The 20,004-nt window shown below is 29.3% G+C and overlaps 1 long non-coding RNA gene across 1 annotated transcript; it reads left to right on the forward strand.

Moving 5' to 3' along the window:
- The first annotated feature begins 18,080 nt into the window (after positions 1 to 18,080).
- On the forward strand, positions 18,081 to 18,804 carry LOC128193859 (uncharacterized). Its single transcript, XR_008245170.1, has 3 exons — positions 18,081 to 18,148; positions 18,462 to 18,528; positions 18,720 to 18,804. It is a non-coding gene; the product is annotated as an uncharacterized LOC128193859 (long non-coding RNA).
- Positions 18,805 to 20,004: the final 1,200 nt, after the last annotated feature.

Genomic DNA, 20,004 nt, shown 5'->3' on the forward strand with positions numbered 1-20,004 from the left:
TAAAGTCAAATTATGAAATATGTATTTGACATTAACCTTTGAAAAATTTGGTGCTCGAGACTTCTACCAAAATGGGAGATGGTGTAGCTTTTGCAAAGAATATTCTTTGTATTGTAAATTTGCACTCTATTTTCTTTTTTCCAGCCACCTTATTTCACATTTATTCTTCTCTTTCAAACAAATGGCAATTACAAATCCTGTATATTACATTATTCTCCTCTTCCACACATGCTATTAGAGTTCATTTTGCTCAACCACAGCTTTTGTTTCCTCTTTTTTTATTTCCTTCCTCTCACCCATTATTTAAAAATTCCATAAATAATCTTAAACAAACACTTAAACTAAACTCAAAAATTTACAAATTTGTTTACACTCTAATCTTTATTCATCTTAGTAACAAAATAAATCATTCAAATACAAGTTAGATCATTACAAAGTTAAAAATAAATCAATTATTCAAATACAATTTAGATCATTACGAATTAAGTTAAAAATAAGTCAATTCAATTTAATTTGCTGTCTATGAGTAAAAAATATGTTGTAACCTAACTCAACCTGGTGCAGTCTGTTAAGTGGATTGACTTACCTAAAAATATTTTGTTCTCATAATTTATATAATATATTTATTACAGCACACAATCAAAGTGGATTAACACAGTTCATCTATTTATAGTAGTACAATTAGAGTGTTCACCAATTTACCCAATTTATAATAAAGATAATAAAACAAAAATAAGGTGTCAATGTACATAATTGGATAAATAAATAATTAAACATCTAAACTATTCAAATATTACCAAATAACATTCTAATATTTAAAAATATCAATCTACGTAATTAAGAGTAATAAATAATTATAATAAAAAAAATTATGATAAAATGGTAAACAAATAATAAAAAGTTGTTGATAGCATGTTACATATCAACTCAACTTCAACCAGTTCGAATTCGTTTAACATGTGAGTTAAGGGTGGTTCTCCCTCCACCACCACTTCTCCCTCTACCTTCCCACTCTTTTTGCAAAAGAATTTTAATTATAAAAATAACATCTTTTTACTATTTAACATTATTTATTTACTTTAAACTCAAATCTTATCTTTTTATCCATTTTTATTTTTCACTCAGCCCTACCTCCTAACTCTTCTTCTCTCTCTTTTCAGATTCTCACCCCCCAACTTCACCACATCCGTTTGTTTTAATTACAAAAATATTAATATAATAAAATTATATATTTCATATAATTAAACTAATAAATAATTTTTTATATAATTATAAAATTGTTAAAGAATACAAAAACCATATATAAAAAATATATATTATACAAAAACATTAAAACAAAAAACTAATTATATATAACTGCAAAATACAAAAAAAATATAAATATAAACTAATAATAATAAAGATCTTCAAAAATACATTATTAAAATACATCAAAAATATATTCAAAAATAATACATCAAAACATATAAATTATATTATTAAAATATCTCCAAAATTAATATAAAAAAATAAGGTTTAAACCCTCCCTTAGTCCTCATTTTTGTATGAAAATCTCAGTTCGGTCCTCATTTTTTCATCTGTCTCAATTGGGTCATATTTTTTGTAAAAATGAACACATTTTACCCTAACTGTTAACTGGTCTCAAACGGCGTTAAATTAAGGCCACGTGGTGCAGAGAGAATGTACTGAGGTGTGTTCCTCATTTACATGGAGTGTTTTGATTAAATAAACAGTGGTGACGTGACATTATTTACTTTCCTTTATTTAATATTTTTAAAACCAAGTTTTATTTATTTTTTATTTACTTTATAGAAGACTTTTTTTTTAAGTTTCACCACCTATAGGATATAATGTGGGTTAGAACAGAGTTATTCTTCAGAATTAAATTAGTTTATTTTTAATTATTTATTTAATTTATTTGATCATTTTTATTTAATATTTTAATTTTCAAGTTTTACATAATATTTTAATATTATCTTTTTTCTTTAAATATAAATACATAAATATTAATTTTTATAAAAAATTATTTAAAATAATTTTTTATTGTAATCATTAGATATATAATTTTATTACTTTGAAAAGTTAAAAATATAATATATATGTTGAATTTATTTAAATTTAAAAATAAAATAATTTTAAAAGAATATTAAGTTATCTTTTATAAGTCTAAAAATTATTTATATTTGGATAGAATTGTAAAAATACATATTTTTTAATTTTCTTTGTGTTTAAATGTTTTTATGAATTTATTTTGACAAAAAAATTAAAAAATTATATATAAGACTTATTTTTAGTTATGAAATCTAAAATATAATAAACATATTTTAGTATAAAAAGAAATGTTTTCTCTCAAATAGTCATCTAAAAAATATTACATAAATTATTATTTTTATATAATAATTTGATATAATATAAACAATTTTGTATATCAATATTCAATTAAAATACACATAATTTTATAAAAATTTTAAAATTAAAAAACTAAGTTTAAAATAATGACTAAAATATGATTAAATTGGATTATTAATTAAATTAATGTATTATCTTAATGTATTTTTTAAATATTATTAAAATAAAATAATCAACATATAAAAAAATCATAAATTAACTGTAATAGATAGGATTTTTAGATTTTATAAATATTTAATCATATAAACTTTTTAATAAAATTACTTTTACTTCTATTAAGTTTTTTTATCCCAACTTGTATGATTTGGGATTAAGTTCTATAAAATGAAATAATTTAACAATATTATATTAAAAATACTAAAACAAATCTTTAATATATAAGATGTGATGTTTTGTCTTATGATAAAATAATATTATTATAGTCAATTATGATATTTTATATATTTTTTATTCATATAAATTTATTTTTAAAGAAAAGCTCATAAAATTCAAAAGAAAACATATACTTAAAAAGTTTGCTTAATCGATTGATGTACAATAGTTAATTATTTATCTATATTATTTTTGTATGAATTTCATTAAAAAAACATATAATTAATATAAAAAAATTGAAGAGAAAATATGGTGATGTGACTTTAGGGATATTCACTTTAGGGATTTTATTTCCTTTAATCAAAACACTCCACGTAAATGAGGAACACACATCAGCACATTCTCTCTGCACCACGTGGCCTTAATTTAACGCCGTTTGAAACCAGTTAATGGTTTGGGTAAAATGTGTTCATTTTTACAAAAAATATGACCCAATTAAGACAAATGAAAAAATGAGGACTGAATTGAAATTTTCATACAAAAATAAGGACCAAGGGAGGGTTTAAACTAAAAAATAACTAATAAAAATAAACTGGAAAATAAACATGTAACTTTAAACGGATGTGAGCATCCGTCAACGGATGTCAACATCCGTTTAAGGAAAAACGGATATCGACATCCGTTTTTCCTTAAACGGATGTTGACATCCGCTGAGAGATGCTCACATCCGTTTAAAGATTATACGTTTATTTTTTTAGGATTTATTACACACACGACGAATCCTTCAAGCACCACCACACCAGCACCACACACCAATATGGGCATAGTTGATCAATTGTTTCCACCACCACTTGCAATCTCTCACTAAGCACACCAGCTAATGAAAGTCCACCACACTCTCATACCACAATTCTATCACAATTAAAGAATGAGAGGAAGAAGTGGAACGTGAAAAAGAGGAAGAAGAGCACAACGAAACAATGAGGGGACGAACGATAAAGAGGAAAAAGAGTTGTCGTTGTATACATGTAGAGGATTGGAGTGGTAGAGGTTAAAAAATATTAACCCTAAAATTTCACTTAGAGTAAATTATGAATGAAAAAAATAAAGAGAGGGGTAAAACAAGAATGGGGTGGTGGAGAGAGAGTTAAGTAAGCCAAACTAAGTTTGGCCCACATTTTAAAGAAACTATTTTTTTTTCAATCCAATCTTATTCAAATATATGAATTGAATTAATTTATAAGTTAGAATCTATTTTTAAATTTCTATTGTATGAGCTACATGTCTTCATTAATTAAAATACCAAAAGAAAAATAACAAAATAATATAATGTTATCAATTCTGGATCATCCATATATATAATTTAAATGTATTAAGGATGATAGCTAATTGTCTAGATATTATCAACAATATTTTTAATTTGACGAGGGACTAAATTAGAAATATTAAAATTTTAAATGTAACTTATAAAATTTATATAAAAGAATTATGATCCCATTTGTAAATACAAAATATATTATTTTCAATCTTTTCTTTTCATCTTCATCGAAACACATAAACCCAAGAAAAAATCTAAAAGACCACATACTCGTTCTATTTTCATCATGATTTGGAGAATAATTCATATAAATTAATATTTGATTATACTCTAATTTTACTTTTATAAAACATATACCTTGTCCCCGTCTCCAATCCCCTTTTCCTTTCTTCTAAAAAAGTAATTCTTAAAAAGTGATTCACATAAACATGGACGAACATTACGAGGATCATGAAATTTATTTAGGGTTTAAAATGAAACTAGGGTAATGCTTGATGGATATTCTTTGTTTGTAGTTGGCTTTTGAGAATACAATATGGCACCAAACTATATACTATAATCCACAGCATCTTCCACTACATAAGTGAAACTCACATTCACATATATATGCGCATATTCTAAATCTTCACCAACCTATGGCTTTCCACAGATGTCGCCTCACTTTAAGTTGTTGAAAATCACAATTCGAACTTCAATTTTTCTTTGAACTTTTAATGCTCATGAGTGTCAACTACTAATGTTAGTTATGTTAAGAATTGAGTTCAAGTTTCACATTAGATAGAAATAAAAAAATAAAAAAATATATAAATATGAAAGACTAATTAATTCATTACCTTAAGGTTTTGAGTAGAAAGTGGTGTCGATTCCTTATATAATATATATGGGTTATGCAAATCATACTACCAAGTAAATGTATCACACTAAAAAGAATAAATTACGATTTTTATCCAATTTTGTTTTTATTTGTGACTTCGATTTTTACTTTTTATGATTTTATTTCCCAAAATTTAAGATGAATCATGATTGTTTTATTAAAACTGTGAATTTATAAAATTTTAAACCTAAAATCGTGATTAAAAATTAAAGGTAGAGCAAAATATTTATTTATTATATTAAAAATAACAATAATATGTATTAATACTATTAAAATTATAGGTTAACAATTTTAAAAATGCTTTTAATTTTTTAATGATTATTTTAGAATTAATAAAACTGTGTAAATTACACAATCCTTACTATGAATTTTGTCAGACCTCGGAAATTGCACCCCAAAACCCTCCGTTCAAACTCATTAAAAACGCACTCAAAACCCTCTGCGCGGACGCCAGGTGTCAAGCGTCGAAGATTCGAAAATCAGATAGTGGAAGGCAGGTGTCAACGAGTGAGCGGACGATCGTCCTAGAGTAGGAAGCAAAACTGAATTTTTGAAAACCTCGTTGCACTCACTCTACATGCACCATTTCTTCCCCAAAACTCTTATCCTTTCATCTTCTCCTACTTCTCTCTAAAAGCTTTCCATTCTCTCTACCAAAACTCACCATTTTTCTCCTCCGATCACATTTCAGAAACCGTAGAAGTGTTCCTGGCGGTATAAGCTTCAGTTTGAACCGATCATTTCCGCGTTCTGAAACTGGTAAGTTTCTTTTCCTTAAAATCGTTCCTTCTTGACAACATGCAAACCAAGTTCTGGTTTCATGAGTCCTTAGTTTAATTCTGAATCATTGTTGATCTGTTATTCGATTTTGGTTCGTAGAGTAGTTGAGCTGTTAAGGGTAGAAGGAATATTAGTTCTTTTGCAAACCGAATCTGCAAACAGTAGGACGTCCGTTCACACTAGAGGTAAGGGAAGCTTATTCAATTTAATTCTTATATTTTCCTTATACTGCATGAACGTTCGTTGAGTTGTATGAAGCATGACTATGGAATGATTGATTATTTGATATGTGAAAATGAATGAGTTGATGTATGAGTAATATGAAATAGACTATAGTAGTAAGTATGAAATTATGAAGTATTATGTTGAGCAATGAATTTGAATATATGTGAATACTGCATAATAAATTTCCCTATGATATTGAACATTCGTCATTGAACGGTCCTTGACCGTTCGGTGTTTCTTATAAACTCTTTTGAGATTGAATTCTTTCATTTGGAAAGAGTTCTAGTTGAGGACGAGCGCCTTCTTGTAATATTACTATGTTTGAGCGTTCGGCTAAACATAGATGTACTGAGTGTTATGTGAGAAACTGAAAATCTTGTAAACAAATATTTTGTATGTTTAGTTATTCTTCAAACAATGTACCCAATGTGTTTTATCCCTATGATTATTAAAGTTCCCATTATAAATTATTGATAAGTCTCAACTCTCGCTCCCATAATGAGTAGTGTTCGGTCTTACACCGAACGCTCATAAACCTTCTAATTTAGTTATCTTGATGAAACAGCGTTCGTCCAACTTCAGTAGAAATTCCATTACCGTGTTCGGTCATTGACCTGCACTTAGTCTTGGTATATCTATATATATATATATATATATATATATATATATATGTATGAATTATTCTTCGTCGATTCTTTAAAGGACGCAGTACGTTTACCTTCGTCGTCTCCGATCTAGAGTCTTTCGTACCTACTGTATTCTTCAAGTGTTGATCGTAGTTCACTAGAGTCAGTTCATTTAACTGATTCATGTTATAAGTAATGTTCGTTACATATTGTATAGTTGTGCTCGATTTCTTCTAAAATTTGAAAGTAACCCCTTCAGTCTTATTTTATTCTGGAATGAGAGATTTCACGGTCTCGTTCATCTCGTTCGTCCTCGTTCTGAAGAGGGTTGAACGTTCGGTATTTGACTTCCTTGGAAAGTGTGATAAAAACGGTATTAACATGAAGAATTATGAAAGATGAAAAGTATATAAGATGAATATAAGATTGTGGATTTGAACGAGCGTTCCGGGGAGGAACGACTCTTGAATGTATATTGAAATTTGGTAAAGTATGACTGTGGTAATGCTAAGCTGTCGATTCATCCTGATGTTCCGTGAGTACTCGTCCTCACGTAGAGGGGAGTAGGTCATGTGTGGGAACGGCAGGAGGTCCTAGTCCTTAGGGTCACTTTGGACGGAACAGACTAACCTCGGGTGGCAGCTGATGAGAATTCCAGTTACTACATCACCCGGGGTCACGAACGTCGTAGCTACACAGATTTCATACAGTCCGGACGGTCGGTCTAGTAGTAGGCTTTGCTTTAATTGTATTGTTAACTTTATATGTGTATTGATGTATGAATTGTATGTTTGACAACTGAATTAAATTACATAAGCTTACCCTGTGTTTTCCTTGTGTTGTCCTGTCCTGTACGTTCGTCTTGTCGATGCAATGATCATCCATGTGGATGTGAGCAGAGGGAAACGCACTTCTTGAAGAGGCGCTGGAAGAAGAAAATTTGGAAGATACGAACCTCATCGAAGTTGAAGTAAAGGCCGAACAGTAGTGCGTTCGGATTAATTGTATAGTCTGTTTAGTGTAAGGTGTAGTTAGACCACCTCTACTTTATTAGGAATGACCGTTTAGTAAATCCCTTTTGTAAACCGTTCGGTCAGTATCGTTCTAATAGTATAGTTTATGTTTGAACTCTTACTATGTACTATGCGTTTGGTCTAAGCCGTACGTTTTCTTTAATGTAAGACTGAATTGATATATTACTAATGATAATCATTTCTATTGTATGGTTATTACTGTATTTTTGGGGATGTTACAAATTTCTTTATTGGAATAATAAATTTTCCACGAAATCAACTTTTAAGTGATTATGTGATCTATATTTGTTTATAAAGTAAAAATAAATCCTAGTCTTATCGATGTACACGAATATTTAGTATTATTTTTCTGTTAAATTTTAATATAAGGTAAATAGTTAAAAAAATTAATTTTGTTAGTCTTATTTAAACTCTGTAATCAATGATTGGGGATAGTTAAATATGTTTTTATTATTTATTTGTCACATATGTTTAATAAAGGAAAAATAATATTAATAAGTAATTAACATTTCAATTATCCCCACTTTATTTTTATGTATTCTAAATCCATAGAATTTGAATTGAAAAAAATATAATATTGATTATATTTTATGAATATATTAAAAAAAATTCTCTCTGTATAATTGCTAAAAGTAAAATATTTACTCGCTCATCTCAACTATTGACAAGGTTGAAAAAATTAATAAGAACAAAATTTCTGTATTAAAATTATTTTTTTATTGAACTAAAAATGAAATGTTTTAATATATATATATAAATGAATCTTAAGGATTGAAATTAAAAAGAAGAATAATAATGATCTATCAGTTTTATATATTATTTATGGGTAATGATAGATTTTGATTAATAATTATAAAGAATTCAAAATAATATATTCAAAACATATATAAATTATTATTTTTATTATTCAACCGAATTTTAACTAATAATTTTGAGTAACATAATAAAAATAAGACTTGATTGTTTACTTAGTTTGGGAGATTTTTTTCTCTTTAGTACTCGTTTTAAGAAATGCATGTAGAGGTGTCATTTGAGCCCATGGCCCATGGGTTGACCCTGACCCCTTCTAAAATCAAGTCCCAATTTTCTAGCCCACTTAATAGGGGGCTTTTTAAAAGTCCCAACCCCTAAAGCCCCACATAAAGTGGGGTGAGGTAGGGTTAAGATGGGGCTAGCCCCCAAACTAAATTAATTCACTTTTAATGTTTTTTTAGTTATTTCTTTTATTTACTTTACAAGTTTAATAATTTTCAAAATTGACATGATATTTAATATCTTTTTAATTAAATATAAATGTATAAATATTGATTTTATAAAAACTTATTTAAAATAATTTTTTAACTATAAGTATATTTTAAATATATAATTTTATTATTTTGGAAAGTTAAAAAAGAAAATTTTAATTATTATTTTTATTTAAAAGAAAATGAAAAAAATTTCAAAAAAGAAATTATAAAAGTAACACAGTTGAAAATTTGATTTTTCAATAATCGAATTCTGATATCTATATAAATATTTGAAATATTAATTCTTATAAATATCATATATGTTAGTATACAAGATCTAGATGTAATTCTAGTGGTTATAAAATCAGATTTTTTTCTAACCTTTTAGATTAAATTAATATTTTAAAATCATACTTATCTTTATCCAACAAAGATCGTTTTTATTGAATTATTTATCATAATTGAGTCGATTGTAATAAAAAATAATTAAATAATAGATACAATATTTTTAAATAAATATAATGTTATAATTTATAATACTAAAATTAAAATTATTACTGTATTTAATTATTAACATATAAAATAAATAATAATTATAATAATAAATAAATTACATCAATGTCTCTTAATAAGAAACTAATAAAAAAAGACAAATGAATATAATATAAAATATATGAAAAAGACATAAACATATATAAATTGATGTAAATGACTAAATTATATGTTTCATAAAAAAAATTTTAAAAGAATTATATAACTTTGTAAATAATAAATATTAATTTTATTAAATTTGGAAAATTAAAAAAGTTAAAAAGTTATTAAGTCAAAATTTTAACATGTTCACACCAATTAAAAATAATGTAATTTTGATCACAAATCTTAATCGAATGATATTGATTTAAATTAGTGACAAAATAGATTACCATCTATAAATAAATTTGTTAGTCCATCAAAATTTTACAAATTAAATTAAATTTTTTAACTTTTAAACATATTTTATGTGGATATCTCTGAACCGTCAAATTTATAAACCAAAATTAAGAAACCAAAATTAAGATGAAAAAGTTATCAAAACAAAATTTGAAAATTAAGGAATAATTGTATAAAAGCATTATTATTAAACTAATTAATATAGAAACAGTTATGAAGTAGAAAATTAATTTTATTGGTAAAAAAATATAATTACACATGAATCAATTATGGTTATAAGTTATTAGTAACAAAGATAAAATGAAAGCTGGATAAAAAATACACATGATTTGTGATTACTTGTATGATGATATTATGTTTCTCGATCTTAAATTTTGTAAAAAGGAAAACCCATGGGCTGACCCTGGCCTATAGGGCTTTAGGGGTTTTTAGTCCTGTGGACTTTTTTAATAAAGAGTTTTTTTGGTCCTGTGGGCTTTTTTGGCCCCAACCCACATGGGCTAGGGCCAAATCTTATTAAAGGGGCTCATTTGACAGCTCTAAATGCATGTATTGTGTTTTTATATATGATATAATTTGCATGAATCAAGTTCTTGTGTTGACATGACGAAGGGATATACACTTTTTTTTTCTCTCTTCTCTTCTCAACTCTCAACTTTTTTTTCTTAACTAAATTTCATCAATTTGGATTCTTTACAATATTAAATCCAGAGTCTCTGACAAATTTCATTCAAAACATATACATAACACCACTAGAGAAATATGTACTATAATTTTGGAAAAAGAAAAACAATCATTCACATCAGTACCTACCTATTAAAAATGCTTTTTTTTCTTCATCAGTTAATATGTTTCAAGAGGAATAGTCATTCAAAATAGTGCAAAGTTTATTTTTATTTTGGTAATATAATTTGCACATGATCTTATTCTCCAAAATTATTTGTTAATTACATAATCTTGATATAACTCTTATTTAGTGTCTTTTCATACTTACATTTATATAAGCAATCCTATTTCTTTCTTTCTTTCAATACGCATACTCAAATTATAATTTTATAAAAAATATATATAAATTTTAACTGAAACTCTATTAAAAAAATTGTTATATTAAGTCATTAATTTTTTATACTTTTAATTAAATATTTGTCATAAATTCTTATGTTATAATTACTTATTTAATTTTAAATAAAAAATGAAAAAATTTAGTTAAATTTTAATTTTTTTCGTAAATTTAAATACTTTTAATTAAATTTTTATTAAAAAATTTCTATTATGTATTTAAAATGTCTATATTTTGTTTAACTGAATCGTTATCATTTATTGAGACGGAGTAACTAATTAATTTTACAGTCTTAAATATAATACTTTGAACTTAAGAAAATTAAATAATAATATTTTAGAATTTTATAAATACATAAAACAATGACTATTTGTAAAAATAATTAGTATTTTATAACTTTTATTATATTTTATTTAAAATTATTAAATAAAATGGTCATGTAATTTTAATTAATGATAAAAGTTCAATTAAAAATATAAAAATTTTAAAAGTCCAATTAAACAACAAATTTTAGTAAAAACTTTAAACTTGATTAAATTATTTTTTTTAATATTTTCTATGCATATGTATATAAACGTTCACAATACAAAACAATCATTTTATTATAAAGTAATCATAATATGAATATTAATATTGAAATCACATAGAAAAACACAATTGAAAATACAAAAAGTTTGATTACTGGTTCAAATCAAATTTTTTAATTGAAATTTATTATCAAATTTAAAATCATTACTTAAATTATAACTAATTTCTAGAGGAATAGAGTAGAGAGAAAAATGTCAGGAAGAGGAGAGAAGAGAGAAAAAAAAGTGCACCTATGTCACCACGAAATTAACTGTTTTTATCAATTTAATAGGAAAGACTTGATTCGATTATATCATATAGAAGACAATACATGCATTTTACAAAGCGAATACTAAACAAAAAAAGCCTCCAATATAGAAATTAATAAATAATTAAATCTAAAAATAAAATATTTATAAATAAGTCAGACTTCTGGTTATTAAATGTGTATGAAATTTGTCAGACTTCGGAAAACCAAATCCAAAAATCCTCTGTCAGTGTAATTAAAAACGCACTTAGAAACCCCTCTGCGTGACGCCAGGTGTCAAGAAACGAGGATCTGAAATCAGTTAGTGGAGTGCAGGTGTCAGCAGTAGAGCGGACGCTCGTCTTACGTGGGAAGGAAAAATGATTTTTCTGAAACCTTCTTCCCACTCTCTCTGCATGCACCCTGAGTTTTCCAAAAGTCTGATCTTTCAGTTTCTCCTTCTTCTCTCTAGCAAACTTTCCCTTCTCTCTTCCATCACTCATCTTTCTCTACTCCGATCACGTTTCAGAAACCGTAGAAGTGTTCCCGGCGGTATAAGCTTCAGTTTGAACCGATCATTTCCGTGTTCTGAAACTGGTAAGTCTTTTATTTCTTAACCGTTCGTTCTGGCCAGTATGCAAGCCAAGTTCTGGTTTCATGAGTCTTTCGTATAAATTCTGAATCATTGTTGGTGTGTTCTTTGATTTTGGTTCGTAGAGTAGTTGAACTGTTGTGAGTAGAAGGAAATCTTAGTTCTTTGGCAAACCAACTTCAGTCAGTAGGACGTTCGTTTTACACTAGAGGTAAGGGAAGCTTATTCAATTTAATTCTTATGTTTTTTACTATACTGTATGAATGTTCGTTGAATTGTATGAAGCATGACTATGTGAGAATTGATTTTTTGATATGTGAGAATAACTGAGTTGATGTATGAGTATGTGAAATAGGATATAGTTGTAAGTATGAAATTATGAAGTATTATGCGAAGGAATGAAATTGAATATATGTGAATACTGAATAATAAATTCCCTATACTATTGAACGTTCGTCATTGAACGGTCCTTGACCGTTCGGTCGTTCTTATAAATTCTTTTGAGAGTGAATTCTTTCATTTGGGAAGAGTTCCAGTTGAGGACGAGCGCCTTCTTGCTATAGTACTATGTTTGAGCGTTCGGCCAAACATAGATTCACTTGCGTGTTACAGATATTGATAAGTATCAGCTCTCACTTCTATAATGAGTGGCGTTCGGTCTTATACCGAACGCTCATAACCCTTTTAACTTAGTTATACTGATGAAACCGCGTTCATCCAAACTCTGTAGAAATTGCGTTACAGTGTTCGGTTATTGACCGGCACTTAGTTTTGATATATATAAATATATATATATATATATATATATATATATATATATATATATATATATATATATATGTATGAATTATTCTATCTTAAGTCTTCAAAGGGAGTGGAACGTATACCTTCGTTGTCCCCAACCTATAGTTTTCCTTACCTACTGTATTCTTCAAGTGTTGATTTTAGTTCATGAGTATCAATTCATTCAACTGATTCATGTTATAAGTAACGTTCGTTACGTATTCTTATAGTCATGTTCGATTCCTTCTTAAAACTCTTAAAGTAACCTTTCAGTCTTATCTTATTCTGGAATGAGAGATTTCACGGTCTCGTTCATCTCGTTCGTCCTCGTTCTAAAGAGGGCTGAACGTTCGTTATTTGACGTTCTTCTAAAGTGTGATAAAAACGATATTAACATGAGAAATTATGAATGATAAAAGGTATATAATGTGAATATAAGGTTTTGGACTTTGAACGAGCGTTCCGGGGAGGAACGACTCACGATTGGATATTTGAAAGTTGTAAGGTATGACTGTGGTAATGCTAAGCTGTCGATTCATCCTGATGTTCCGTGAGTACTCGTTCTCACGTAGAGGGGGTATATCATGTGTGGGAACGGCAGGAGGTCCTAGTCCTTAGGGTCACTTTGGACAGATAGGGCTAACCTCGGGTGGCAGCTGTTGAGAGTATCCCAGTTACTACATCACCCGGGTGCACGAACGTCGTAGCTACACAGATGTCATACAGTCCGGACGGTCATTCTAGTAGTAGGCCTTGCTTTAAGTGTATTGTTAAATTCATATGTGTGTTGGTGTATGAATTGTATGTTTGACAATGAATTAAATTACATAAGCTTACCCTGTGTTTCCTTGTGTTGTCTTGTTGTACGTCCGTCTTGTCGTTGCAATGATCATCCGTGTGGATGTGGAAGTGAAGGCCGAACAGTAGGTCGTTCGGTGGTAGTTGTAGTTTAGTATGAAGTGATCGTTCGGTCACTTCCTTTTCCTTTTGTATTTTGACTGTTCGGAAATAGGACTTTTGTAAGCCATTCGGTCATGTTTTCCCTTTATCTCGTACAGTTTACTTTTATCGAACCCATGTAAGGTCGTTCGGTCATAACCTTGCTCTTGTTTAATTATAAGACTGATTTGAATTATTATTAAGTGTAATTAATTTTATTTTATGGTTTTACTGTATTTGTGTGATGTTACAAAATTGATAAAAACATTATTATTATTTTCATTCTTTTCTTCTCATGAGGAAAACACTAGAAGACACAGTAAATGAAATTGTATCTTACTATTGACAAATGAAGAAAGAGAATATAAAGTAATATTTTAATTTTTTTCTGTTTCTGTAGTGAGTTTATTTATTCTTTATTATGTTTTAATATTTATTAGATGGCCTGTATTGAAATTTAAAATCTTCTTAATTTAATTCTCATTATATACTTCTAAAAAATCAATCTTCCTAATTTAATTCTCTATGTGTGAGGGGACAGGGTATATACATAGTTAAAAATGGATTTGGTTATGGTAAAATAAACTAACTACTTGTACATTAGGATATATTTTATTATAAAACCCAAGTTAAAAAAATAATATAAAGTAATCTTTAGTCTCAATTTCCAAAGTTACGTGAAATTTTGGGTCCATACACTTTACAAAAAAAAATTAGTAATATGATACTTCTTTTAATCTAATTATTTTATAACCTTTGACACGTGTACATGAATGTAAAAAACAATAATATCATCACTTAGTCAAATATGTATGATGAACTTGTAAACCCCACCACCATGAAATGGAATCCAACTAAAACATGCCCGGTTGGTTTCGACACTTCAAATCAAATTGTTGGCCATCTCTCATCAAGTTGAATTATGAAACAAAGATATTTATATAAGGCAACAAAAAATATTTGGTACAATGCATCTGAATTATGTTTCCTTAATATAGATTGAATTTTAAATTATATAAATGAAAAATGTTAGATAAACATTCCGGCAAAAAAAAAGTAGTATGGTTAGAAAGAAAAAAAGTGAAAACAGATGATAAATTAAAAACAATGTGAGGTTTTTGTAACTAAAAAGGGGGAACCTAAGTGTAGACAAAAATAGTCTACCAATTCTATTTGTTTGTTCATACAATCCTTGTTCTATTGGATTATTGTTTTGGACGAAATTTGGTATTTAATAAAAAAGTAAAAGCACTAATGTATAGGACTGAGAGGAGGTCATCCCTTATGGCAAACATCATCTTAGTTTACGATTAAGATCTACATTATAATAATTAAAAGATTAACATAGGATTAGCATATCCTATATAGTTCTAAACTAGGTTTAGCTTACCTGTCATATAGGTCCACTTCAATAAAACTTCACCAAAATGGTATAAAAGAATACATGGTCTATAATGTAAAATGGTTGACTCATTTATTATTATATTTATTGTATCTAACATATTGTTAGATATCTTATATTATTATGTTAAATAGATTTTAAGTCTAACTTAATATTACAAAATTGATTTATAAGATGAGGTTTTGATCATACATACTCTAAATTTGTTTTATCTTTAGTCGATATGAGATTTCCAACACACTTATCTCACACCGAAGTATAGACATCACGTGCACGGGACTAGACATTAATGGATAGTTCGATAGTGGTCCAATAGTGAGTGAAATAATATATCCAACAAACAAAATATCTTGTTGGGATAAACTTTAACAATGACTATAATACCAACCGTAAGATGTATAAAATAATCTCAAAACAACATACGAAGCAAATGAACAACGTGGCCCAAGCTATATCCTTCTAATCACAACATAATGACAATTTATAGGAAAAGCCAAATACATTTCAAAGTAGAATGTAGGTTCTGAAACTATCAAATGTATTGAACCAACCATTAGTTGTCTTCTTCATGATTTATCTAACTATTTACATCTTCTTCGAGTAGCTTGTAGATGTTGGAATGATTAATCCTAATCTTGCACTCTCATATGATACAAACTTAGCACCTTGGTCCTTAACCTTTATCTTCATTTTCTTGCATTTCTAAATCTTTGGTCCTTTTATGTACTGATGTCCAGTTTTTTTTTGTCAAAGCATTTGATGTTGAGTAGTGTGACCTTAACAAGCTTATTCAAACCTTGTCCAATAAGAGGTTTCTTTGAATCATCCATGATTACAATCACCTTCCTACTTTTAATTGAAATCAGGGAATCCAAATCAAGCCCTCGTATATCCGTTTCACCCAAGAATCATATGTTGTCATAGCCTTGCCTTTTAACCATGAAATCTTTCGCATGATTGTAGAAGTGGATTTTAAGTCTAACTCAACCCTACAAAACTGGCTTGTAAAGTGATGTTTTCACCAATTAAGACAAAATCGTCTATAAGACTTATATGTCTAAATGCTCTCATATTTTAAAGTTTAATCAAATAATATTAAACGAGAAAATAATCTAAATATTAAACGAGAAAATAATCTAAAAATGCTTAACCTAAAGAATAGGATAGGCAAACACATAGGTGCTAAGAACATGATCCCCAATCATCCATCAACATAGGAAAGTCTCAAGAAAACACTTAGGAAAACAACTAGGTTAAAGCTTTCAGATGCAACATTAAATGACTTACAAGTCAAAGCGTCTAAGAGAGTTATGTTAAACGCATAAGCTACTGTACCGAATGGTAATCAATTGAACTCTCAAGAAGCAAAAAGGTGTTGAGACAATGACCTCAAAGTGTGTATCTGACATTGAACACTAATGGTGGTACAATGTGTGTCCACTGGTTCGTAAATCCAACACCGATGGTGGCATAGAGCTCGTTTTGATCGTAAATCCAACACAATGTATGTCTAATGGTGGAAGAGTGTGTTCTAATAGCACGGGCACGGGGCTGTTGCACAGATGCAAAAAGAGGAAAAGAAGAAAAACAATAAAATTTAATTTAAATCTAAGGATAAAAATATAATTTCAATTTTTTAATGGATAGCGGGTACCTGCGGATACAAATAATGTAATACTTGAACCTGACCCGTTAAGAAGCGGGTATTAAATTACTTGCTACCCGCGAGTACTTATTACCTGCATGTACTAACTATCCGCAACGAGTTTTATCCGCGAGTTCAAATTCTTTGTCAGCTCTAGACACTACAAGAAATATGATTATTACATACGGATTATTATATACGGATTATAATCCGTATATAATATACATATTATATACGGATATTACATACGGATTTTGAAAAAAAATTATATACAGATATTATATACGGATTTTTACATACGACAAATCTGTATATAAAAGTCGTATATAATATTATTTTTTTAAATCAAAATTTAAAATAAATACAATAGATCACGCTTTAGGAAAAAAATCGTTGTGTATGAACACAATAGATAGCGCTCTTTGTGGCTCGAAGCTTAGTTCTCGTTCCTCTTCGTTTTTTCTGATTTTCGTTCTTATTTTTCCTTTGTGCGTGAAGCAATCCCTTCGTTCTCATTTTCCCTCAAAGTTTCTCATTTCCATTTTATTCTCATTTTCCCTTCTTATTCTCGTGATTCCATTTACGTATCACGTCCACTAGTTTTCACACCTTGCCACCATTAGTGGTTAAAAAACCCAATCTCAATCCCTAACCCCTCTTTTCTGCTACCCTTCCCACCTCTCCTCTATCAAAATCGTCGCCGTCTTAGGCTCCATCGTCGCTTTCGGCGGCGAAGACGACACTATCCACCTCTACGACCTCTCTGTTGCCTCCTCCCTCGGTTCCCTCCACCAACACTCTACCTTTGTCACCGTCCTCTCCTTCTACGCCCTTCCCAATCTCCACTTCCCCCGCAACCTCATCTCTGCCGACGACGCTGGCTCCCTTACGATTTTTGACGCAAACGGCTTCGTCCATCTTACCACGCTCTCCGTCCACTGCAACGCTGGTATCAACGACCTCGCCCTGCACCTATCCGGTGAGCGCGACCGATAAAATTGAAGATGTTTGTTCAAGCTTTGAAGGTAACCCCTTTCCCTTCTTTCCCAAATTAGAAATTAAAGTTTCTGTTTTGGTTTTATTCCAAATTGTGATTATTTCTGTTCTTGATTTAGCATGATGCTTGAATAGAGGAGTTTGAGCTATATCGATGGACCCATTCCGGTGCCTCTTGATGAGGTGTTTTTCATAGATAACGTGCAAAGAATTTTTTTTTGCGGTTATGTCACTAGTATGCAATTTTGTTGTTTTGTTTCAGGGTTTAGGAACAGTTCGAAATGATGGACCTTTATTGATTTTATTTCTCTTTTACTTTTTTTTTAATTTGAAATTGCATAAAAGGACTTCTGGTCCCATCTTGACATTGAGTATTTTAACAATTAGCATAATAAAGTAGTAAATTAGGTTGAATAATTCACTAAATGGAGAGAGAGGGATGATACTTCATTCTGTGGTGACTGTTCTGATTCTGTAAAATGTAACTCTTTTGTAGATGAAGGAGGCACAATGATAATGTTCTTTTGTTTTGGCAAGTCAAGCCTATTGTACATGTTTTTCAGGTGATACTCCTGACTTAATTTTGTTGCATATGTGCTGGTCTGAATCTCATTTCCTTGGTTGTCATATCCTTATGAGTATGAAGAGGGATAGATTTAGCTCCTCTAAAGTAAGGAGGGTTCACTTTGAAAGATAAAGCACAATTATATTATTGTTTTGGAAGTGACTTTTGAAGTCAATTTCTCTTTGTCAGCTTAGCGAGGAAGGTTCATGTGAGGATATAAGCTTTGATGGCCAGTCTTCCAGCTTCAATGAATGGATTCTTCCTACAAAAGAATTTGATGGCATGTGGGAAAGGTTATTACTAAAGTAGTCTTTAAAAACTATAAATTTATAATAAACTTATTGTACATTGTAAATAAATATAGGCTTTAGGAGCTGATGAGATATTTTTAAATAATACAATACAAATATATACACTTCTATAAGGTTTCAATCATATCCTTCAGACTTTAGTCTGTTACTTCTTTGGATATGCAATGGGTTTCCATTTTCTATTTATTAGGCAAGAAGTTCATAGTCAGTTGTTTCCATTTAAACTAGTTAGTTTCACTATTAAATTTGTGCTATAAACATTAACTTGAGTAAGTACTAGGTCCATACCATTTAACCAATGATTTGGTGAAGCAAAAGCTTGATTGCACCTTCAGAAAACTCCCAAAAACATTGCAAGTCTTTAAGTGTGATTGTAGTATCTTTCTCAAGTCTTATTTGCTGATTCTAAGTCCATTTCAGTGTCCAAAATTCATTTCACTCTGTAAATCTAATTTTGGGGGTATAATGGTGTAATTTGCTTCATAAATTGGCTATAACAAGGGTGATTTTCGAATTTTGTTTGTTTTTATGGTATTGAAAAGCTTGAAGAAGCTTAAATTGGTGTTCTAAAGTTGATAACACTGTTCAACACTCTTCCATGCTGCTGCATGCTCTTCTTCTCCAGCCGAGCTACTCCTTTAAAGAAAGAAACACTCAATTGCTAGAGAACTCCCACTGTCCATGTGCTTCCACTCCTTGCAGCGTTTTCTTCTAGCACATCACCATGACAACACCTTCTTTTGTTTGCTAGATGTGTACCGTGACAGCACCCCCAAGAGTTGGTTCCAGCCGTGAGTTGTGTGAGATGTTTGGGGCCCTTCACTTTTCTTGTTTCAGACGTGAGAGAGAGAGAGCATTGTATTTTTGATTGGTCAAAGTCATGTCATACCACTAATGAAAAAGAAAACAAAGTGTTGTCCACTAACCATCATGTGCACACTTAATTTGTTGTCATGGCCGTATGGATTGTTCCAAGTCAAATTGTGCTTCTTAAAATTGAATGGAAATACTTTGTTCCCCACTTTCATTTGGGTAGCCATGTGAATTTGGAATTTTTGTGAAGCATGTGTTGTGTAATGCCGTAAGGTGTGAATATTCCAGCAAAAATTTTCCAATCTCCAAGACCGTGTGTGTCACATCAATTCTTGCTTCCAATAGTGATG

The sequence above is a fragment of the Vigna angularis genome, chromosome 9 (genome assembly GCF_016808095.1).
Source record: "Vigna angularis cultivar LongXiaoDou No.4 chromosome 9, ASM1680809v1, whole genome shotgun sequence".
NCBI lineage: Eukaryota > Viridiplantae > Streptophyta > Magnoliopsida > Fabales > Fabaceae > Vigna > Vigna angularis.